A 24,839-nucleotide genomic window follows, 5' to 3' on the forward strand; every position below is an offset into this window, starting at 1 on the left:
CTTTAATACTTAATATGATTACATGACTAGTAGCTACCAAGCTTGGCGGGCGTCCTGTACGCTCTATTGTTTACCTTCTCTCTCTGGCGTCTCAGCCGCCGCACATAGAAAACGGATGGTACCTTTTTCTGTGAACATGACATCCCTCCTTTTCTTTAAAAAGAATGAATACAGGATGTCTACCATGCTTGTAGCACAAAGCAAAGTTATTGACACAAAGTAAGTTATTACCATATCAAGAGATACTGCATACATTTAACATTAATTAAGCACACAAAGAATTTAAACAACTTAATCTTTTCCACAAAGGATTTCAATGTTAAAAATACATATGCAATGTTAAACATGAAAGAAACTGTAATACAAAGTTACAAAATATTGAATGAGATATCTGCATTATTCAAACAATATTAAATTTAGTTCAGCATGACAAGTAAATATTTTGCATTACATAGGAACACAATTAATCATCAAATCGTGGAGGGCGTTTAACATGACGTTTAGGACGAGAGTCCTTAAATGCAATAACATCCCTTGATGAATTGTTTGTCGGGTTATAACTATTTTTCTCTTTTTCTTTTGCACGACTTTGCACTTCATCATTTTCTACACTAGTTGGAATCACTTTGAAATAGGCCATATTACGTGTTATACTATGATCTCTATTACTCGCTGTTACCATAGTTCCTTTTACACTAATCACTTTATATGGTTTTGCATCATACGGCATATCTAGCTTTCCCTCTTTTTTCTTTTTAACGAGAACAGTATCTCCAACCTTTATGAATTGTTCCTTTGCACGTTGATCATGAGCAATTTTCATTTTGCCCTTGGCTAGTGCATCCTTCTGAGCAAGACGTTTATCCGTTACCTCGGCTGGCATGACGGGTAGTGCGATTCTCATAGGACGTCCAAATAAAAGTTCGCCAGGCGACTTGCCCAGTGTTCCATGTGATGTTGCACGGTAGTTCCTGAGAAAAGCATACATAGCTTGTTTCCAGGATCGTCCTTCGGCATGAGCACAGCGTACCGCTTTCATGAGAGGTTGCATGAATCTCTCAACTTCTCCATTTGCTTGAGGATGTAGTGGCATCACACGGCGGTGTTTGAATCCAATATGCTCAGAAAAGTTGACGAAGTCTTGTCCATTGAATGGCGGTCCATTGTCTGTCTTGACAACTTCAGGAATGCCAAAGTTTGAAAAGATCTTGTCAAGTTTCGGGATGACGGCCTTTGCAGATGTGGAATTGATGATTTCTACTTCTGGATAACGTGAGTGATCATCAATGACTACCATCAAGTACTCTCCAGTTGGTAGTGGTCCGCAGAAGTCCATCGATACTTCCGTCCATGGTGCAGCAGGTAGTGGTGAAGGTTGTAGAGGTGTTGGTCTTGAAGTATCCACTGCAGCTTGGCAAGGGACACAGGCATCATGCATATCCTTTGCTTGACGATCAATGCCAGGAAACCACACCTTTTCTCGTAGCAGCTGTTTGGTCCTAACAAGACCTTGGTGTCCTTGATGTGCAAGCTTCAGAGCACGTTGCTGGAGAACAGCTGGAATAACGATACGAGTACCTCGCAGCACAGTGTCGTGTTGTTGCGTAACACTTAATTCTGTCTGGATGCGTTCAAGTGCTTTGAATGCATCTTGGTCAACTCCTGAGGGTGGGATGCGTGGAAACTTTTTCTTTGACAATGCATCCACTGTTGCTTGCAGAGTTGGGTCCTCTAGGGTTGCAGTACGGATTTCATCAAGAGTAAGAGCCTTAGGGACTGCATCACAGGTTACAGAGTGTACATATTCCTCGGCAACTTGCTGATGCTTGGTGATGGTGAAACTGTTGGCAGGATGTCGACTGATGTAATCAGCGGGATTGCCTGCACCCGGCTTGTATTTCACCGTAAAGTTGTATGGTTGCAGACGAAGAGCCCATCTCTCAATGCGAGCTGGTGGTTTGGACTTTGGATTATTGAAGATGGTCTCCAACGGTTTGTGGTCAGTGACTATCGTGGTGAAGGGCGCACCAAGCAGATACACATTGAAGTGTTCACAGCCCCATACAAGAGCAAGAGCTTCCTTCTCTGTCTGACTGTATCGTTGCTCAACATCTGTGAGAGAACGGCTGGCGTAGGCAATTACTACTCGGGAATCTGGTTGACCAGGTTTGTGTTGGGCTAAAACAGCACCTAAACCAACAGGACTAGCATCCACTGTTAACTCAGTGTCCATTGATGGATCAAAATACGCAGCAGTCGCATTCTCTACTAGTGCATCTTTCACAGCATCAAATGCATTTTGCTCGATATCGCTCCAGCACCATGATGCATTTTTCTTCAGGAGCTCACGTAGAGGCTTCGTAATGGTAGCAAAATCTGGAATGAAGCGAGAACAGTAGTTTGCCATTCCCAGAAAACTATGTACTTCAGTGGACGTTGAAGGAGGTGCAGCATTCTTGATATCTGCAACTTTCTTAGGATCTGGAGACAGACCTTTGTCACTAAGTACATGTCCAAAGAATTCAATTTTATGTTGATTGAACTCACACTTTGCTCGGCTTAGCGTCAAATTCTTTTCTCGTAAGCGTTGCAATGTTGCACGAAGAGCTTTGTCGTGTTCAGCTTGGGTACGGCCATAAACAATGATGTCATCAGACATGTTGTCAGCATTAGGTATATCTTGCAATACCTGGCTGATGATGTGCTGGAATACCTCGGCAGCACTGTTAATACCAAAACTCAGGCGCTTGTACCTATACAGACCTCGATGTGTCGTAAACGTTGTGATGAAGCGACTCTCATCATCAAGTTCAAGCTGATGATAGCCCTTGTTTAAATCTAACTTGCTGAATACAGTTGCACCATTCAAGCGGTAGATCATATCATCTACAGTCGGTGTAGGATGGCGTTCACGCATTATTGCCTTGTTGGGAACACGCATGTCCACACAAATGCGTATCTCATCTGGATTCTTCGGCTTTGGTGGAGTGACAATTGGGCTTACCCATGGTGTTGGGCCTGTTACTGGTTCAATGATATCTAGTTCTATCAGCCTATCCAGTTCGGCATCGACTTTCTTGCGAGTATGGAATGGTTGTCGGCGATGTGGTTGGGCAACTGGAATTACATCTGGGTTGATATGCAGATGTACTTTGCTATCAGTATAACAACCTATGGATTTAAATCGATCAGAAAATTCAGCAACAATACCATCAACATTGTTTGCAGATTCCACTGCTACAGCATTAGAAAGCTGAAGTAGCCCCAATTTGGTTGAAGTCTTGTAACTGAGTAAAGACTCCTTTGCATTCCTAACAACATGGACTGTAGTAATGAGCATTGCATTCTTTGACTTAATCTCTGCAGTGAAAGTTCCAATCACTGGCAAGGCTACCTTTGAAGCATAGGCAGTGGCTTTGCCATTATAGTTCTCAAGCTTTGGGAACTGCTTTTTAAATTTCTCATAGTGGCACTCAGCAATGGTATCAATGTTTGATCCAGTGTCAATGAGAACCTTGAGACAAATACCAGCAATGTATACACATGTCTCTGGGTTGTTTGGAAGATCATTCCATTCTGTGATTGCTTGTACTCCATAAGTATAATCACATTCACTGTCATCTGAGACTGGTTGTAATGAAATGTTGTCTTGTACATTATTAACATTCTGGATATGAGGTGCAATATTGTGTTTACCACCTCGACCCCTATGACCTGATCCTCGTACAGTGCTTTTATTCATTGACTGTGGTTTCTTTAGTGCGGAACGACACATAGCACCAAAATGACCTAGTTTTCCACACTCATAGCACTTCTTACCTTGAGCAGGACAAACATTATCTTGGTGTGGGTAGTCTCCTCCACAATTGTAACATTTATTGTTGACACCCTCTGATGTGGGTCGTTGTGACTGCTTGAGCCTTGTTCCTTGACCCCAATTGTGACGTGGTTCTCGGCTAAATTTACTGTTAGGTTTGGCATATCTTCTTTGATTACGATGTCCTCCCTGAACCTTACATACCTCATCACTGTTAGTAACAGTGGCAGAACCGTTGTTGGCACTGCACTCCATGACACGAGCATCACGTGCAGCATCTTCCATTCGACGAGCAATATCCAGTATTTTGGTAAGAGAACTTTCATCATCAACAAGTTCTAGAGCTCTTCGACGGAGACGTGTAGATGTGCATGTTTCAATTATTTGCTGTTTGATTTCTTTGTCAACATCAGCAAACTCACAATGGGCTGCTAAACCCTGCAGACGTGTGTGGTATTGATCCACAGTTTCATTAGAGAGTTGTTTTGCTCTCCTGAAATGCATAATTTCCATCGCAGTATTTTGCCTTGGTTTGAAATGCTCTGTTAGTTTGGCTTTGGCAGTGTCATAATCTTTGGCACCACCAGTGTCTTTCAGTGTGCCAAAGATGTCACAAACTCTATCACCTGCATAATGAAGTAGAAAGGCACGCTTTCTTTCAGCACTTTTGATGTCAGAAACTATCAACAAATTTTCAAACCTTTTAAGCCATTTGACCCACCTCTGTGACAGGTTTGTCTGGTCACAGTCAGGATCAAGTGCAGGAAACTGAGGTATATTTGCCATTTTTACTGAATAAATGTAACTTATCACTTAAATGTTCCTCAGAATATTAAACACTTACTGCACTGAATATGTTAGTCAAGAATTCACTGTAATTACTTTAATTTTGCAAAGCACACAAGCATTTTAATGCAAAAGTTCACAACAGTGCACAATATAGCAGCAACTGACTTCTTACCTAGCCCTTGTGTACATGTGTTGTTCCTACTCACAGCAGCAGCACAGCAGTTGGCACAGCAGTTGGTACAGCAGTTGGTACAGCAGCAGTTGGTACAGCAGCAGTTGGTACAGCAGTCAGTTCAGTGTGATGAATTTTGTAGCACGAAGCGTCGTTTCGTAACCAAAACATCAGGTTTTATACACATCAAAGCGTCGTTTCGTACACAACGTCGGCAGATTCCTCAGTTCACAGTTTCCTCAGCACAGCTTGGGTAGCACACAGCTTGGGTAGCACACAGCATTGGTTAGCACACAGCATCGTTTAGCACACAGCATTGGTTAGCACACAGCATCGGTTAGCATACAGCATCGGGTATGGCGCTCACAGCTTCTCTTCCTCCTCCAGGCAGCATGCTTCTCCCTTGTGTTTGAAACTGAACAAATACCTGCGTTCACAGTTCATCCTCGTCGCCAATGTGGTGTTTGTGTGTAGCTGAGGAAGTCTTGGTTGTAGGGTTGATGTAAAGTCATGACTTGGTTACTGACTTTAATACTTAATATGATTACATGACTAGTAGCTACCAAGCTTGGCGGGCGTCCTGTACGCTCTATTGTTTACCTTCTCTCTCTGGCGTCTCAGCCGCCGCACATAGAAAACGGATGGTACCATTTTCTGTGAACATGACAGGTAGTTCCAGGTTTTGTGTGGACTACCAGAAGGTCAGTGAAATTACTACAGGTGATGTGTACCCTTTACCACGGATTCAGGAAATAATAGATCAGTTTAGGACAGCAAAGTATTTCACCACTCTGGATGCTAAATTAACGTATTGGGCCATTCCCGTATCTGAGAAGGATCGAGAGAAGACTACTTTCTCTGATGGTGTTCATATTTATCAATTCATGCATATGCCTTTTGGGTTAAAGACACCCCTCTTCGTCATTTCAGAGGGGTAATTAATTATATTCTCAGTCCAGTCCTGGGAAGGCACTCATTAGTGTCCCTGGATGATGTGGTCATCTACTCCAGGACGTTTGATGACCACTTACGAGATTTGACAGACGTTGATATTATTAGATAAGGTGGGGTTCAAAATTAATGTGGGGGGAAATGCACTCTGGCATGTCAGAAATTCAAGTTTCTGGGATTCCAGGTGAGCACTGGCGGTTTTCGATTTGAACCCGACTCCTGTCGCGGCATTGCTGACATGCCAACTACAAAGACAGCAAGGGATGTTCACAGGTTTCTGGGAGCATCCGGATATTTCCGTCGCCACATTGAGGGTTTTGCAAGTACATCAGCGCCCTTAACTGAGCTGACTAAGAAAAACATTAAATTAATTTGGAAACCAAAGCATGATAACGCTGATGCAAAATTAAAAAGTCAACTCATTACCACCCCAGTATTGGTAGTACTTGATTTTATTAAGGAGTAGGAAGTGCACACTGATGTCAGTGGCATAGCAATTGGTGGATGTTTAATGCAACGCGATAATGACAATCTTCCTCAACCAATAGCGTATTTTAGCAGGGAAGTTAAGGGGCCGGAGGCCCGCTATTCTGCAACAGATAAGGAGGCTTTGGCTGTATTAGAAAGTGTCAGATACTTTGAACCGTATCTTTTTCAACGTCACTTTGTCATTTATACCGATCACAGGGCTTTAACTCATATTTTTTAGAAAAGAACTAAGTGCCCTCGCATGTCACGTTGGTCTCAAGAACTGGAAGAGAACACAGGGGGAGAGGAAACTTTTGAGTACAGCACATAAGAACCACATATGAAAATGACTTAACAATAATCAAAGGGGAACAGATAACTAAACACAAATACATTAACACACATTATTATTTTAAGACACATATATTTAAAACAAATTGAGATATATCCTAGCTGTAAATGCCCTAGGAGGGAATAATCTGATTCAGTGATGTACATGAACACTCAAGCACACTTTACCTTAATCCTGCAATCTGTCAAAGATGTTGAATGGCTTACCCTTTAGGTCAGTAGATCTGTACCCCAGTGGAGCCCCAAGACACACTAAACCTAATATTTTCTAAATTTCTCTCAGTGGGAACAAGCTCCTCCCCCTCTAAGTTTTTTTAGGTCCAAATAAGGTACTTTGTCCTTGTTAATGATCCTTGACTGTCTGGTTGGTACATTGTCCTTGTAAGTGATCCTTGAGTGTCTGGTTGGTACTTTGTCCTTGTTAGTGATCCTTGAGTGTCTGGTTGGCTTGTTTTTGTTAGTGATCCTTGAGTGTCTGGTTGGTAACCAACAGAATCTTGAGAAACACTAACAAGGACTACATTCCAACCAGACACTCAAGGATCACTTATAAAGACAACGTACCAACCAGACACTCAATGATCACTAACAAGGACAACGTACCAACAAGACACTCATCGATCACTAACAAGGACAACGTACCAACCAGACACTGAAGGAACACTAACAAGGACAACGTACCAACCAGACACTCAATGATCACTACCAAGGACAACGTACCAACTAGACACTCATCGATCACTAACAAGGACAACGTACAAACAGTGTACTTACCCAGGATAGAGTGTGCGCTGAGAAGTTGTTCCCACCACAACAATCTGATGAAACAACAAAACAATTTAATAATAATTAATATGTCTAAGCTAACTGAAAGAAATTTCAGATGATTTGATAATTTTAATATTTGTAAAGGTTTGCAAAGTTCATCTGGTCATACTTACCCAGTCTGTTGCTCAATGTCTTGCCCAACCTCTAGTCCAGTCACTCGCCCAATGTCTTGCCCAACTTCTAGTCCAGTCTCTCACCCAATGTCTTGCCCAACCTCTAGTCCAGTCTCTCGCCCAATGTCTTGCCCAACCTCTAGTCCAGTCTCTCACCCAATGTCTTGCCCAACCTCTAGTCCAGTCTCTCGCCCAATGTCTTGCCCAACCTCTAGTCCAGTCTCTCGCCCAATGTCTTGCCCAACGTCTAGTCCAGTCTCTCGCCCAATGTCTTGCCCAACCTCTAGTCCAGTCTCTCGCCCAATGTCTTGCCCAACCTCTAGTCCAGTCTCTCGCCCAATGTCTTGCCCAACGTCTAGTCCAGTCTCTCGCCCAATGTCTTGCCCAACGTCTAGTCCAGTCTCTCGCCCAATGTCTTGCCCAACCTCTAGTCCAGTCTCTCGCCCAATTTCTTGCCCAACGTCTAGTCCAATCTCTCGCCCAATGTCTTGCCCAATCTCTTACCCATTTCTTGCCCAACCTCTAGTCCAGTCTGTTGCCCAATGTCTTGCCCAACCTCTAGTCCAGTCTGTTGCCCAATGTCTTGCCCAACCTCTAGTCCAGTCTGTTGCCCAATGTCTTGCCCAACCTCTAGTCCAGTCTGTTGCCCAATGTCTTGCCCAACCTCTAGTCCAGTCTCTTGCCCAATGTCTTGCCCAACTTCTAGCTCAGTCTCTCCTCCAATGTCTTGCTCAACCTCTAGTCCAGTCTCTCATCCAATGTCTTGTCCAATCACTGGCCTAGTCTCTTGCTGAATCTCTTGACCAATCACTTGCCCAATCTTTTGCACAATCTTTTGTATAACCTTTTGCTTGGTCTTTTACACAATCTTTTCCTTCACTCTCTTGTCCGTTCTCAAACCAAATCTCTTGAATAATCTCTTGACTAATCTCAGGCTCAACTTATTGCTAATTCTATTCCAATCTTTTACTCATTCTATTGCTCAGTCTGTTTGCTCAGTCTCTTGCAAATTTTTATACTCAGTGTCTTGCTCAATCTCTTGCTAATCAATTTATTTATCGCTCAACCAATTTCTTGCTCTTTTGTGTAATCTCCTGTCCATTTTCTTGTTCAATCGGGTAATCAATCTCTTGAACTATAATTTCTTGCTCGTCTCTCCTCTTCTCTTGCTCTTTTGAATAATCACTTGGCCAATCTCTTGCAAAATCTCTGGCTCAATGTCTTGCAAATTCTTTTGCTTTCTCAGTTTTATAGTGCTGTACCACTGAACTCCCTCACCACAAAGTTATGTTCTGTACAACTGAATCATCACACCACAATGGTTAACTGCTGAACAACTGAACCACCAGTTCACAATGTTGGCTGCTGTACTATTAAACCACCACACCACACAGTTGACTGTTGTACCATTCAACTCTTTCTTTCTGTACTTACAGAAAGAATATGGGCTGTACTACCATCCAGGATGGGTATGCGGTTCATTACCACTCACAGGAGGTATATAGGGGTCCATTACCACTGACAGGAGGTATATTGGAGTCCATTACCACTGACAGGAGACATATGGGGGTCCATTACCACTGAGAGGATGTATATGTGGGTCCATTACCTCTCACAGGAGGTATATGGGGGTCCATTACCCCTCACAGGCAGTATATGGGGGTCCATTACCACTCACAGGAAGGTATATGAGGGTCCATTACCACTCACAGGAGGTATATGGGGTCCATTGCCACTCACAGGAGGTATATGGGGTATATAACCACTTGAAGGATAGGGGGAACTATAACCACTTAAAAAAAAATGGGTATGGAACGCTCTAAAGGATGTGGTATGGAGTCCACTGCCACTCACAGAATGGGTATGGGGTTCACTACCGCTCGCAGGATCACTAACAGGATGATGATGAAATGCAATGCCACCACAGGGTGCCTATTGAGTCCACTACTATTGACAAGTAGGATATAGATCAACTATTACTGAAAAATGGGTTTTGGGTCTCTTATAACTAAAAGGATGAGTATAAAGTTCAAAACCACTCACAGGATGGGTATGGGAAGCATAATAAATGACCTATTGGACGCATGAGTATACAAACAATATTAAATAAGATTGTGATTGAATACTCATCTTATTCCTCTGGAACCAAGGTATTAAAAAGCTCGATTCACCGTCAACAACAGAGCTGAGAGCAGCAAGAACTTCATCGTGGCTTCTGCAGGAGAGGTGAAGGTGTTGACGACTGCTTGAGAGGAGGTGATACTGACCAAGACCTGTGGCAGGTGAGTGGTTCAGTAGGTGTTGCTGGCGGGACACGTGTGGCTGGTGTGGGGTTCCCCGGGCGCTAAAGGATGTATTGAGAGATGTTCCCCAAGGAGAGCGCTGGCACCTCTCACAGTTCACTGGGTCGGCGCTGTGTAAAAACTGGAGCTGTGTTGTCTAGCCGGAGCCGCAGCTAACCAGTCCAGGACGACGCATAATATGACTCGTTTTCTTAACACATTGGTCGACCTGGCAACCTCTGGGTTCCTGGAACACTGCTGAGTCTCTCCTAAACGTGTTCCGCTTCCACAACACTGATTACCTCACACTGCTTACCCAACTTTGTTTATATAGCAGTATTATCCTTACAGTATTATATCAGTGCTTGTATGACAGTGGTTATATAGCAGTGTTTGTATTACAGTGCTTATAACAGTGCGTATATAGCATTGCTATATAGTGTTAGCCTAACAGTGCTTATATAGCAGTGTTACCCTAATAGTGCTTAGATAGCAGTGTTTGTATGACAGTGCTTATAGCAGTGTTAGCTGAACAGTGCTAATATTTCAGTGTTAGCCGAACAGTGCTAATATAGCTGTGTTAGCCGAACAGTGCTAATATAGTAGTGTTATCCGAACAGTGCTAATATAGCAGTGTTAGCCGAACAGTGCTAATATAGCAGTGTTAGCCGAACAGTGCTAATATAGCAGTGTTAGCCGAACAGTGATTATATAGCAGTGCTTACCTAACAGTGTTTATGTAACAATGCTTACCTAACAGTGCTTACCTAACATTTGTTATATAGCAGTGCTTACCTAACAGTGTTTATATAACAATGCTTACCTAACAGTGCTTATATAGCAGTGATTACCTAACAATGTTCATACAGTAGGGCTTACCTATTAGTGCATATAGCAGTGCTTACCTAACATTGTTTATACAGTAGCGCACACCTAACAGTGCTTATATTACGGTGCTTACCCAGCATTGTTTAAATAACAATGATTATGTAAGCGTGCTTATATAGCAGTGCTTACTTAATAGGGCTTATATAACAGTGCTCACCCAACATTATTTCTATAGCAGTGGTTACCTAGCAGTCCTTAGATAGCAGTGCTTACCTAACTGTGCCTATATAGCAGTGCTTGCCGAACAGGGTTTATATAACAGTGCTTACCTAATAGCGCTTATATAGTAGTGCTTACCTAACAATGCTTATATAGCAGCACTTAACAGAGCTTTTATAGCAGTGTTTGTCTAACAATGCTCATAAAAAGTGCTTACCTAATAGTGCTCACATAACATTGCTTACCTAACACCCAGCAAACACAAAACGTTTGTGAGCGTTTTTAAATGGTGGCAGAGAGGTAGCACTATAACTATTGATTTATATACGTCTCTGTGATGTTATTAAAACCATTAGAGATAACTAAAAACATACCTTCTTGAGACGCAATTTTTTAAGAATTATGTAAAAAGTTAAAAATTATAGGGAATATGCAATTATAATGTTTTCATGCTTTTTATTTAAAAAAAAATCAGTCAACATTTTGGTTTTTATGATTAATTTATGTAAACTATCAATTTACGTTATTATAACATAAATATGTCATCAGTATGACGTGAATATAATGTTATATACACGCTATCGTTATGTTATTATGACTTTATATTAACGTTTAATTCATATATTAAAATCAGAAATATTCAACTATATACTTTCTTCAGACATATAGATAGATCTTTAAGCTTAAGTGGCATATATGCAAGTTAATTACTCAATTGATTGCTAGTGTGTAGAGCTTCACACTCCCGGAGCCAGCCATCGAGTAACCATAAAAATGCACAAATCTTCGCTTTCACTTCAGTTATATATATGGCAAGGGATTTAAGATGTAGTATATATTTCTGTCTTTCTGATGACAGATTACTTGCGTTTATTACAATATCTAGATAAAATTAACGTTGATCTTCAAAAAGTCGTAGTTCTCATCGATATGGAGAGCGTTGGCAAAGAAACCTTCTTTAAAATATGAATATCATTCTTCTCTCATAAGATATTATCCCTTTGATAGATTTGCAAAAAAGGTTTTATCCCTGTATTTCTGCTAACATATAAAAATATAAGTCTAATATGTGAATCTCTTTTAATTAAGCAATATATCAGAAAACGTACATGACGTTTTCAAGTACATAGTAGTTTAAGGAGCAAACGCATACAATTCTTTTATGGAGTTAATTTAACTTCCAAATATATTTTCTTCATAAATTCAAAATGTTTTGTGGTAATTTATGCTCAATATTATTGTAAATATGCATTCATGCATTCTATAAATTAATATTACAAATTAAATTTGCGATTATATAAGAGAAGTGTGACGACTGGATAACTGTGTACAGGAGGCTGATATGCCAGCAATTCGTCTCCAGGTAACACTATATCTTGCATAAGTCGCTCCACAATATTTTGGTTTGGACAGTCGACTTCCTACGGCGTCACCTGCCACATATTTTCGCTTTAATTAGTAATGAAATGAGATTATTTCAGAGTTAAAATATATTTTTTCATGTCCTACATGCCACACAATCAATAATTAAAGTTGGCAAAATAATGAAGAAATAATAATGTACATTGAAGATATTTATCATATTTCTTCATTACTTACGTAATGATAGGAGGCTTTGGGTAATTCTGCGGAGCGGTTTAGATAAGCCTTGATACAGTTATTATACGCAATTTACAGGAGCCCCTGACACAAGTAATGTCCAGAATATACAGGAGCCCTGACTCAAGTAATAGCCAGAAATATACAAGAACCCTGACGCCAGTAATATCGAGGTTACAGGAGCCCAGACACAAGTACCGTTCATTGTTTACACGAACCCTGCAACAAGCACCATTTACAGTTCACAGGAGCCTTGATTCACGCACCCAAGATTGTTTGCAGGAGCCCTATTACTAAAAGCCATATTCAGTTTACAGGAACCATGATTCAATCGCCATAAACAGTTTAAAGGACCCCCCGACACAATCACTATACACAGTTTACAGCTCTGATACAAGCATTATACACTGAGCTTACAGGACTCCTGACACAAGCACCATACTGAGTTTACAGGAGTCCTGACACAGTAACTACAAACAGTTCACAGAAGCTCAGACAAAATTCCTATACCCAGTTTACAGGAGACCTGACGCAAGCATCACACAGAGTTTTCAGGAGCCCCTGACACAAGCACTATAAACAGTTTACAGGACCCATGACAAAATCACTATACACTGTACAACCCGCTCTCGCTATAACATAGTACCTATTTGGCTTAGTTAGTTTTTTAGTTTAGTTAATTTATTATACACCCCATACCCATCATGTGGGCCGTAGTGGAAAGGGTTACAGAGTCACATAATAGGCTCAGGGACTGAACCCCACAATTCATTTAGCTAAGCAAGTTACAATCTTGATGAGCTAGTTTCAAAATTCAATACACATCGTCATATCATCATTGGAGTCGAGATCGACCACTAATACAGTTTCTAAATTAAGCAACTGACATATGTGGAGAGCTAGTGTCACACTTGATATGTTTGTCCTGCACACCGCCCCCCATCCAGTGGGCAGAGACGGATAGGTTACAATCACTTAGTTACTACCTACAGTTAGCATACTGGGGATATTTGGGGGATATATAAAATTTCTGGTAGCATATCATTTTGAATTAAATATTTACACATGTCTGGAACATTTGTCATAGAATTGTCTCTGAATTCACGTATCTTTTCGCACCCCATCACATAGTGACGGAGGGTGTGAGAATTATTTCAATGACACAGTTTACATTTGGTCAGGTCTACATCAGCAAATAATGAGAATTTCCCAGAGATACTTATAACCGAGTCTAAGCCGAGCAGTAGAAACATCTAGAAGTCTGCTGATTTTACTGGATGATCCATAGATGTGTGGCTCCTCTTGCATGATAGTATGATGATAGAAGGAATTACAGGTGCCGATTTCACTTTGCATCAGAGCTACAAGATTTTGTTGAAGTTCTTGGTACACTATTGCTCTCAGACTGCTTATTGACAATCCAAGGTTATACTAAATTTCTCCTTTAAAGGCATTAGCTAACTCATTAGCTCTATCATGCATTCGGACACCATCATGAAATGGAGTCCACGGGGTCTGGTAGCTGAATGGACACCGCGTGGGACTCGTAATCGTGTGGCCCGGGTTCGATTCCCGGCGCCAGCAGAGACAAATGTCCTTTCTTTCTTTCACCCTATTGCCCCTGTTACCTAGCAGTAAATAGGTACCTGGGAGTTACTGGCAGCTGTTACGGGCTGCTTCCTGTGTGTATGTGTGTGTGTGTGTGTGTGTGTGTGTGTGTGTGTGTGTGTTTACTAGTTGTGTTTTTACGGGGGTTGAGCTTTGCTCTTTCGGCCCGCCTCTCAACTGTCAATCAACTGTTTACTAACTACTTTTTTTTTTTTTTTTTTTTTTCTTCTTCTTCTTCTTCCCACACCACACACACACACCCCAGGAAGCAGCCCGTGACAGCTGACTAACTCCCAGGTACCTATTTACTGCTAGGTAACAGGGGCATTCAGGGTGAAAGAAACTTTGCCCATTTGTTTCTGCCTCGTGCGGGGGGAATTGAACCCGCGCCACAGAATTACGAATCCTGCGCGCTATCCACCAGGCTACGAGGCCCCCTAAAGGCCCCTGTGTGAGTGTGTGTGTGTGTGTGTGTGTGTGTGTGTGTGTGTGTGTGTGTGTGTGTGTGTGTGTGTGTGTGTGTGTGTGTGTGTGTGTGTGTGTGTGTGTGTACTCACCTAGTTGTACTCACCTAGTTGTGTTTGCGGGGGTTGAGCTCTGGCTCTTTGGTCCCGCCTCTCAACCGTCAATCAACAGGTGTACAGATTCCTGAGCCTATCGGGCTCTGTCATATCTACACTTGAAACTGTGTATGGAGTGAGCCTCCACCACATCACCCCCTAATGCATTCCATTTGTCAACCACTCTGACACTAAAAAAGTTCTTTCTAATATCTCTGTGGCTCATTTGGGCACTCAGTTTCCACCTGTGTCCCCTAGTGCGTGTGCCTCTTGTGTTAAATAGCCTATCTTTATCAACCCTGTTGATTCCCTTGGCCAGCCTGGCATATGCCGCTGATGTTATCCGCTTGATATGTGCTGCAGGAGACAGGTCTGGCGTGATATCAACCCCCAAGTCTTTTTCCTTCTCTGACTCCTGAAGAATTTCCTCTCCCAGATGATACCTTGTATCTGGCCTCCTGCTCCCTACACCTATCTTCATTACATTACATTTGGTTGGGTTAAACTCTAACAACCATTTGTTCGACCATTCCTTCAGCTTGTCTAGGTCTTCTTGAAGCCTCAAACAGTCCTCTTCTGTTTTAATCCTTCTCATAATTTTAGCATCGTCCGCAAACATTGAGAGAAATGAATCGATACCCTCCGGGAGATCATTTACATATATCAGAAACAAGATAGGACCGAGTACAGAGCCCTGTGGGACTCCACTGGTGACTTCACGCCAATCGGAGGTCTCACCCCTCACCGTAACTCTCTGCTTCCTATTGCTTAGATACTCCCTTATCCACTGGAGCACCTTACCAGCTACACCTGCCTGTCTCTCCAGCTTATGTACCAGCCTCTTATGCGGTACTGTGTCAAAGGCTTTCCGACAATCCAAGAAAATGCAGTCCGCCCAGCCCTCTCTTTCTTGCTTAATCTGTGTCACCTGATCGTAGAATTCTATCAAGCCTGTAAGGCAAGATTTACCCTCCTTGAATCCATGTTGGCGATTTGTCACGAAGTCCCTTCGTGACTTGTGTGTGTGTGTGTGTGTGTGTGTGCGTGTGTGTGTGTGTACTTACCTAATTGTACTTACCTATATAGGTCCTTCTTATGTTAGCCAACCTGGCATATGCCGCTGATGTTATCCTCTTGATATGAGCTTCAGGGGACAGGTCTGGCGTGATATCAACCCCCAGGTCTTTTTCTCTCTCTGACTCTTGAAGTATTTCATCTTCTAAATGATACCTTGTATCTGGCCTCCTGCTCCCTACACTTATCTTCATTACATTGCCTTTGCTTGGGTTAAACTCCAACAACCACTTGTTCGACCATTCCTGAAGCTTGTCCAGGTCTTCTTGAAGCTTCAGGCTGTCCTTCCCTGTCTTAATCCTTCTCATAATTTTGGCGTCGTTAGCCAACATTGAGAGGAATGAGTCTATAACCTCTGGGAGATCATTTACATATATCAGAAACAAGATATGTCCGAGTACAGAGCCCTGTGGGACTCCACTGGTGACTTCACGCCAATCTGAGGTCTCACCCCTTACTGTAACTCTCTGCTTCCTACTGCTCAAGTACTCCCTTATCCACAAGAGCGCCCTACCAGTTACTCTTGCTCGTTTCTCCAGCTCATTCATCAGCGTTTTATAGTGTACTGTGTCAAAGGCTTTCTGTCAGTTAAAAAAAAATGCAGTATGCCCGTGCATCTCTTTCTTGCCTAATCTTTGTCACCTGATCGTAGAATTCTATTAAGTCAGTAGGGCAAGATTTATCCTCCCTGAACCCATGTTGATGGGATGTCACCAAGTCCCTTCTCTCTATATGTGTTATTAGGTTTTTTCTCACGATCTCCTCCATCACCTTGCATGGTATACAAGTTAAAGACACTGGCTTGTAGTTCAGTGACTCTTGTCTGTCACCCTTTTTGTATATTGGGACTACATTAGCCGTCTTCCATATTTATGGTAAGTCTCTCGTTTCCAGTGACCTACTATACACTATGGAGAGTGGCAAGCAAAGCACTCCTGCACACTCTTTCAATACCCATGGTGAGATTCCGTCTGGGCCAACAGCCTTTCTCACGTCCAGATCCAACAGGTGCCTCTTGACCTCATCTCTTGTAATTTCGAACCCTTCAAAGGCCGCATGGTTTACTGCCACCTCTCCTAGCACAGTGACCAGTCTTGTTCTATTGTGAAGACCTCCTGGAATGTCTTGTTGAGTTCTTCACATGCCTCTTTGTCATTCTCTATGTACCTGTCCTCACCAGTTCTAAGTTTCATCACCTGTTCCTTCACTGTTGTTTTCCCTCTTGATGTGACTGTGTAGTAGCTTTGGTTCGGTCTTGACTTTATTAGCAATATAATTTTCATACTTTTTCTTAGCTTCTCTTCCCACACTAACATACTCGGTCCTGGTTCTCGAGTATCTCTCTCTACTTTCTGGTGTTCTGTTATTACAGAAGTTCCTCCATTCCCTTTTGTTCAGCTCCTTTGTTTTCATACATTCCTTATTAAACCATGGATTCTTCTTTTGCTTCTCGTTTTTTTCCTGTCGGGCTGGGATAAATCTGTTAACCGCCTCTTGACACTTTTGGGTGACATAGTCCATCATGTCTTGTACGGACTTAGTTCTGAGTTCTGTGTCCCATGGCATATCCCTTATGAATTTACTCATCTCCTCATAGTTTCCCTTACGATAAGCCAGCCCTTTGTTTCCCTGTTCTTTTTTGGGGGAGATAATTCCTAACTCAACCAGGTACTCAAAGCTCAATACACTAAGATCACTCATTCCCAAGGGGGCTTCCAACTTAACTTCTCTTATATCCGACTCTTTTAGGGTAAATCAAGCAAAGCTGGCTCATCCTCTCCTCTCATTCTTGTCGGTCCCTTGATGTGTTGACTTATTAAGTTTATCGTTGCCACGTCCAGCAGCTTAGCTCTCCATGTGTCTGGTCCTCCATGTGGGTCTCTGTTCTCCCAATCTATTTACCCATGGTTGCAGTCTCCCATGATTAGTAGTCAGGATCCGTTCCTGCTAGCCACAGAAGCTGCTCTCTCTATTATGTTGATGGTGGCCATGTTGTTTCTATCATATTCCTGTCTGTGTCTTCTGTCGTTTGGTGGGGGGGGGGGGGAGGGGGGGTTAGATGTGACTTCTACTATAGTGTGTACTCACCTAGTTATGCTTGCGGGGGTTGAGCTCTGGCTCTTTGATCCCGCCTCTCAACTGTCAATCAACTGGTGTACAGGTTCCTGAGCCTACTGGGGTCTATCATATCTACACTTGAAACTGTACATGAAATCAGCCTCCACCACATCACTGCCTACCACACACCCCACCACGTACGTGTGTGTATGTGTGTACTCACCTAGTTGTACTCACCTAGTTGTGTTTGCGGGGGTTGAGTTCTGGCTCTTTGGTCCCGCCTCTCAACCGTCAATCAACAGGTGTACAGATTCCTGAGCCTATCGGGCTCTATCATATCTACACTTGAAACTGTGTATGGAGTTAGCCTCCACCACATCACTTCCTAATGCATTCCATTTGTCAACCACTCTGACACTAAAAAAGTTCTTTCTAATATCTCTGTGGCTCTTTGGGCACTCAGTTTCCACCTGTGTCCCCTTGTGCGTGTTCCGCTTGTGTTAAATAGACTGTCTTTATCTACCCTATCAATTCCCTTCAGAATCTTGAATGTGGTGATCATGTCCCCCCTAACTCTTCTGTCTTCCAGCGTGTCGGAAACCATGTCCGACACCATTTAATATATCATACAGACAGATAATAGTAGCTGTGTTGTATAAACAAGTTAACCATAGAAAATGTACTTGTAGTGGAATTACCGTCTAAAGAAAACGGGATATCATCACCACATACTATTATAAATTCACCAGCTATTCTGCTGGGAATTATTCTTAAATACATTAGTCTTTGAACTTTACCATCATAAAAACATCTCATATAAATTAACTTAATTATCAATATTAAAGTAGAGTAAATGTGACCCTTCTATCACTTTCTGTCATCTGGTCAATGTAAGCCAGGCGTCAGGGTGAGGGAGGGGCAGCCATTGTTTATACTGAGACCAGAGGCTCACGGGAGCAAATACGGCTCCTGTTAATTTTACTTGGACGTAGTGTCATGGAAACCAAAGGTGTACCATCTTCAACACGCTGTCAACAAATTCAAGTTAAGTGTTCTTCCAAAACCCATTTATCTTTCATTTATGGCCATTAATGTCAGTGGATATAGGGTGCCCGGTTAGAGCACGATATAGCCTCATACTAAAGGTAATTAAGCCAGGTCTTCATTGTTCCATGTACAGTGTTTCTCTGATATACCTGTCATATATAGGATTCTGGCTTTATAGCTAGCGCCCTTTTGACAGGTCAAGACGAGGAAGCATGCTTTGTGCATCAGTTACCAGGGTGATGGAAGCTATCTCAAAGAGGGAAAATGTGGTGTCTACATCCTGGTTATACCTGGTGGACTTAGGCCTGCTGTACTATAAGATAAGGAACCTCTTCAATGTATGTAGTCTAATACTGTAGTTTGATTGGCTGCATATATATAAATTAAATTAATATAAAACCCCCTAATGTGTAGAGGATCGATTTGTGAGATTATGAGATTATCGCAGAAATACAGTCCACTTATCATTATACAAATTGCTATCGAAGTATATAAATTAACGTAAATATATTCATATAAATTAAATAAATATAAATCTCACAGGTCGGTTCCCACATTATTTGGTCATCTTCGAACCGGATGACGGATTATTGGTCCTATGAACCCACATTTGGTCATCTTAGTACTGGATGAACCAGTTAACCAGTGGATTCATTAAATATACTAGTGCAGTGTGATTTAAACAAAGGCCAGCAGTCAAGACGGCGGCGTTGCCTCGAACAAGTTCACGAGCCCCGCTCAGTTCAGATCAGCCTTAGTCAGCGGTTTCATGCACACCCACAGATATTTGGTGGCGTGCTATTCTGTGAAATGACAGCGCTAATATAGAAGCCAGCCAAATTAGTGGCTGTGTCGCGAGATTGTTCACTGATTTCATGGTGTTAAATTTCACGAGAGATTATCCACGAATTTTGTGGAGTTTATTTCGCGAGGTCACTAATAATATTTAATACTTCTAGATAATATTAGAAGTTTCATAGAGGCTAATTAAGAGGCTATTATCAATAATTGTGTATAATATTTCTCCAAAATAGAGAATTATTTAATATATATTGCACTAGTGATCTCAATATAATATTTACTAATTGCCAACCCACAACAGGGAAGGATATTAACATTGACTAGTTGAACTATTATTGTTCATCCTAGTCCCATTATTACCATAGTCAGTTGTACTATATTCAACAACTTAACACCATTAATGAATGGTCCAGACCCTATTTTGGGTGTAATTTTTATCAACTCGAGTTGAGTTGTATATATAATAATTTACTTATGATCATTACACCTTTGAGTGATTAATTAGTGTCTCTACCATCCTAGGGTGATATAGAAGAGCTAACCTAAAGGTATTTCCAGTGACACTGGTTTATCACTCAAATCATTAGTGTGTATGATTGTATATATATAATGTGTATAAATTTTAAGTGCTAACCTCTAGTAGAGGTAGGATTACAGCCTAGTGAGTGCAGAATTTTACCCTAGGCTACCATCAGTGCTTGTTCAGTATTATGAGCGACCCAAGTACAAGCCCCACAAGGCTTCACCAACTAGCCAGTATGGATAATGCAGGGAGAATGAAAAGAACCCTTGCAGGTCTTAAAGGCCACTTAACAAGACAGATCAAGAAATGTGAAGATTTGTCACAACAAACTCAAGTTGATTATGCTGACCTGGAAAGCTATTATCAAGCAGCTGCAGGTAAATTTTAGCAAATCAAATGCCAAATAGCAACATATGTGGCTGAACTTGCCAACACTAATTTATCAGAAACAGAAATAGACGACATTATGGTTGATCTAGCGAGTTATGAAGATCAGACTCAGGCCACATTACAGCCTTATGTCAAATTAATTGCCCAGAACAAGGCAACAACAACAGCAACAGTTGCATCTAATACGAGTCAAGCAGAAGCTCGACTCCCTCCAATTAACTTACCCACTTTCTCAGGAAAAGATGAGGAAGATTGAGACGAATTTTGGAACAAATTCGTTGACCTTGTAGACTCAAAACAATCTTTACCAAAGAGTAGTAAATTCTCTTATTTGCAAGGCCAATTATCAGGTGAGGCTAAAACAGTAGTATCCCATCTGAGATTAACTAATGACGGCTATGATCTGGCAGTAAAACTCCTCAAGGATAATTATGCTGATCCAGAAGTAAGAACATCACATTTAGTTCATGAGCTGTTGCATTTACCCCCACCGGAGGCTTCAGCTGATTCACTCCAAGTCTTCAAGCTGGAGGTAGAATCATTGATCAATGCCCTCAGCCTGACAGCAGATACAAACGGGGCTGAGTGGGTCTTGAAAATAATTGTCCAGGAGAAAATACCTAGGGACATATTGAGACAAATGAGTGCTCATTACAATAAAAGCATCTTATCTATGAATGAAATATCTGAAGGTTTAAAGTCAGTAGTTCATCAATTACGAACACATGACAAATTAAAACCACCAAGTAAGCCCTCAGAAATCAATAATAGTAAACCACAGAGTACCAAAGGTACTCCAAATCAATCTAGACAATATAATTCAACACCAAAGTGGAACAGTAGCAGTGGGGGCATATATGCACTGGGACCCTCCAAGCCTATAGTTACTGTGTCACCCAAGAACGTGACACCAAAGGGTACTGGAAGCTATGGAACATGTTTGTTCTGCAATGAGAAACATTCAATGTACCACTGCCCTAATTTTCCTGATAGTGACGCCCGTGTTGAGCGACTCAAAGATTTGCAACATTGCACGAGGTGCCTCAGGAAACATAACATCAAGGACTGTGAGACCCAATTACACACCTGTAATAGGTGTAACAAAGGTCAGCACCATGCAGCATTGTGCAGAGACACCAAAACAACGTCTCCAAACCCCAAGGTGGAAGATAGCATTCCCACCACAGTACAGTTCTGCAAGGTGCAACAAACAAAGAGTGTCCAATCGGCAAAGTCTAAAGGTAATACGACTTTGCCTACTGCCCAAATTACCATCCTGAATAAGAGGGCCAAGGTCCATACCCGTGGGTTGTTAGCCAAGGATCCCAGAGAACATTTGTCACTAAAAAGTTGGCAAATGAACTACAATTAAGGCCTGTAGCCCAGATGTCATTCAATATCTCAGGGTTTGTAACAGATGCAGGACCTCAAGTCTACTAGGTGGTACAACCATCAGTACGTTTAGGCAGGTACGTCTGTCGAGTACAAGCCATTGTGGTGGACAAAATACCAGTAGACCTACAAGTTCAAGGTCTGAGAGCAACAGCCAAATTCCTGAGAAATAGATTAATAAAATTGGCAGATAATATTAAGTCTGATCACCTCACTGACTTCGGTCTCCTTGTAGGGACAGACTATTGTCATCGATTCATCGGTAGCCCTACTAAATATCAGGGCATAACCATGTTAAACTCTGCAGGAGGTAAATTACTCTCAGGCCCAGTATCAAGCCTGAGGAGACCTATGCCTGCAGATAAACAATACCAATAGAAATCTAAATTTGTCAGCTGATTATATTTCTCCAGTAGCATTATGCTAAGTAGATTACAGCTGACTATACCAACAGAGGTTGATGTTAGTATCATCATTTGAAGCTGAAGACGAGTTCATGAGGCCTCAGTGGCAAATCAGTGAACAGTAGCCTAAACAGCTACAAGTCACTGCGACCAATGTCACTGAACCCACTGCAGTCTCAGAACCATACTTTACTTTAATGATGAGCTATTCAATCTTCTGAATCAATTAACTAAATTAAACCCCAGTAAATCTGATGACTGATTTGATACATTTATTATTTAATCAAGATGTATTCCATGGGCTTCAGTGTTTATATATCAGTGACCAGTTACCTGAACAAACTTCAAGTTATATCTAATGTCACTGATTTCACTGCAGTCCCTGAATCATACTTAACTGTAGTACTTGATCACATCCAGTCTTCTGGGTTAAATAATATGTATTTAGGCTTGAATATTAGCCTTTCAAGAGTTGACAGGGAAATGAAATCGCATTAGACTTCTACCCCTGCAACTCTAGTATGGGACATCAGTCCTGTACGAACAGACGCACAAATGTGATTACTAACTACTAACAGCAAATTAATCAAATAATTCGAAGGAGGAGTATCGGTGTTCATCTGTTCTAAATAGGACTTCGACCCGTGAGCAGCCCCTGGGGAATTATGTCGGAAAATCCGACACCATTTAATATATCATACAGACAGATAATAGTAGCTGTGTTGTATAAACAAGTTAACCATAGAAAATGTACTTGTAGTGGAATTACCGTCTAAAGAAAACAGGATATCATCACCACATACTATTATAAATTCACCAGCTATTCTGCTGGGAGTTATTCTTAAATACATTAGTCTTTGAACTTTACCATCATAAAAACATCTCATATAAATTAACTTAATTATCAATATTAAAGTAGAGTAAATGTGACCCTTCTATCACTTTCTGTCATCTGGACAATGTAAGCCAGGCGTCAGGGTGAGGGAGGGGCAGCCATTGTTTATACTGAGACCAGAGGCTCACGGGAGCAAATACGGCTCCTGTTAATTTTACTTGGACGTAGTGTCATGGAAACCAAAGGTGTACCATCTTCAACACGCTGTCAACAAATTCAAGTTAAGTGTTCTTCCGAAACCCATTTATCTTTCATTTATGGCCATTAATGTCAGTGGATATAGGGTGCCCGGTTAGAGCACGATATAGCCTCATACTAAAGGTAATTAAGCCAGGTCTTCATTGTTCCATGTACAGTGTTTCTCTGATATACCTGTCATATATATAGGATTCTGGCTTTATAGCTAGCGCCCTTTTGACAGGTCAAGACGAGGAAGCATGCTTTGTGCATCAGTTAGCAGGGTGATGGAAGCTACCTCAAAGAGGGAAAATGTGGTGTCTACATCCTGGTTATACCTGGTGGACTAAGGCCTGCTGTACTATAAGATAAGGAACCTCTTCAATGTATGTAGTCTAATACTGTAGTTTGATTGGCTGCATACATATAAATTAAATTAATACAAAAACCCCTAATGTGTAGAGGATCGATTTGTGAGATTATGAGATTATCGCAAAAATACAGTCCACTTATCATTATACAAATTGCTATCGAAGTATATAAATTAACGTAAATATATTCATATCAATTAAATAAATATAAATCTCACAGGTCGGTTCCCACACAGCGAAGTGAGGTTTAATTCCCGTAGTATCTCCTTGTAGCTCATACCTCTCAGCTCAGGTACTAGTCTGGTGGCAAACCTTTGAACCTTTTCCAGTTTAGTCTTATCCTTGACTAGATATGGACTCCATGCTGGGGCTGCATACTCCAGGATTGGCCTGACATATGTGGTATACAATGTTCTGAATGATTCTTTACACAAGTTCCTGAATGCCGTTCGTATGTTGGCCAGCCTGGCATATGCCGCTGATGTTATCCGCTTGATATGTGCTGCAGGAGACAGGTCTGGCGTGATGTCAACCCCCAAGTCTTTTTCCTTCTCTGACTCCTGAAGAATTTCCTCTCCCAGATAATACCTTGTATCTGGCCTCCTGCTCCCTACACCTATCTTCATTACATTACATTTCGTTGGGTTAAACTCTAACAACCATTTGTTCGACCATTCCTTCAGCTTGTCTAGGTCTTCTTGAAGCCTTAAACAGTCCTCTTCTGTTTTAATCCTTCTCATAATTTTAGCATCGTATGCAAACATTGAGAGAAATGAACCAATACCCTCTGGGAGATCATTTACATATATCAGAAACAAGATAGGACCGAGTACAGAGCCCTGTGGGACTCCACTGGTGACTTCACGCCAATCGGAGGTCTCACCCCTCACCATAACTCTCTGCTTCCTATTGCTTAGATACTCCCTTATCCACTGGAGCACCTTACCAGCTACACCTGCCTGTGTCTCCAGCTTATGTACCAGCCTCTTATGCGGTACTGTGTCAAAGGCTTTCCGACAATCCAAGAAAATGCAGTCCGCCCAGCCCTCTCTTTCTTGCTTAATCTTTGTCACCTGATCGTAGAATTCTATCAAGCCTGTAAGGCAAGATTTACCCTCCCTG

General features: G+C 41.7%; 1 long non-coding RNA gene across 1 annotated transcript in view; it reads right to left on the minus strand.

Annotated features, from left to right (window-relative positions):
- The window catches only part of LOC138355584 (uncharacterized), a 33,998-nt gene extending 24,060 nt beyond the window's left edge, over positions 1 to 9,938 (minus strand). The window contains exons 1-2 of the long non-coding RNA XR_011223978.1: positions 9,661 to 9,938; positions 7,323 to 7,366 (exon numbers count right to left, since the gene is read on the minus strand). This is a non-coding gene — a long non-coding RNA (uncharacterized lncRNA). The remainder of the gene's footprint in view (positions 1 to 7,322; positions 7,367 to 9,660) is intronic.
- Positions 9,939 to 24,839: the final 14,901 nt, after the last annotated feature.

Source organism: Procambarus clarkii, chromosome 68 (genome assembly GCF_040958095.1).
Source record: "Procambarus clarkii isolate CNS0578487 chromosome 68, FALCON_Pclarkii_2.0, whole genome shotgun sequence".
Classification (NCBI taxonomy): Eukaryota; Metazoa; Arthropoda; class Malacostraca; order Decapoda; family Cambaridae; genus Procambarus; species Procambarus clarkii.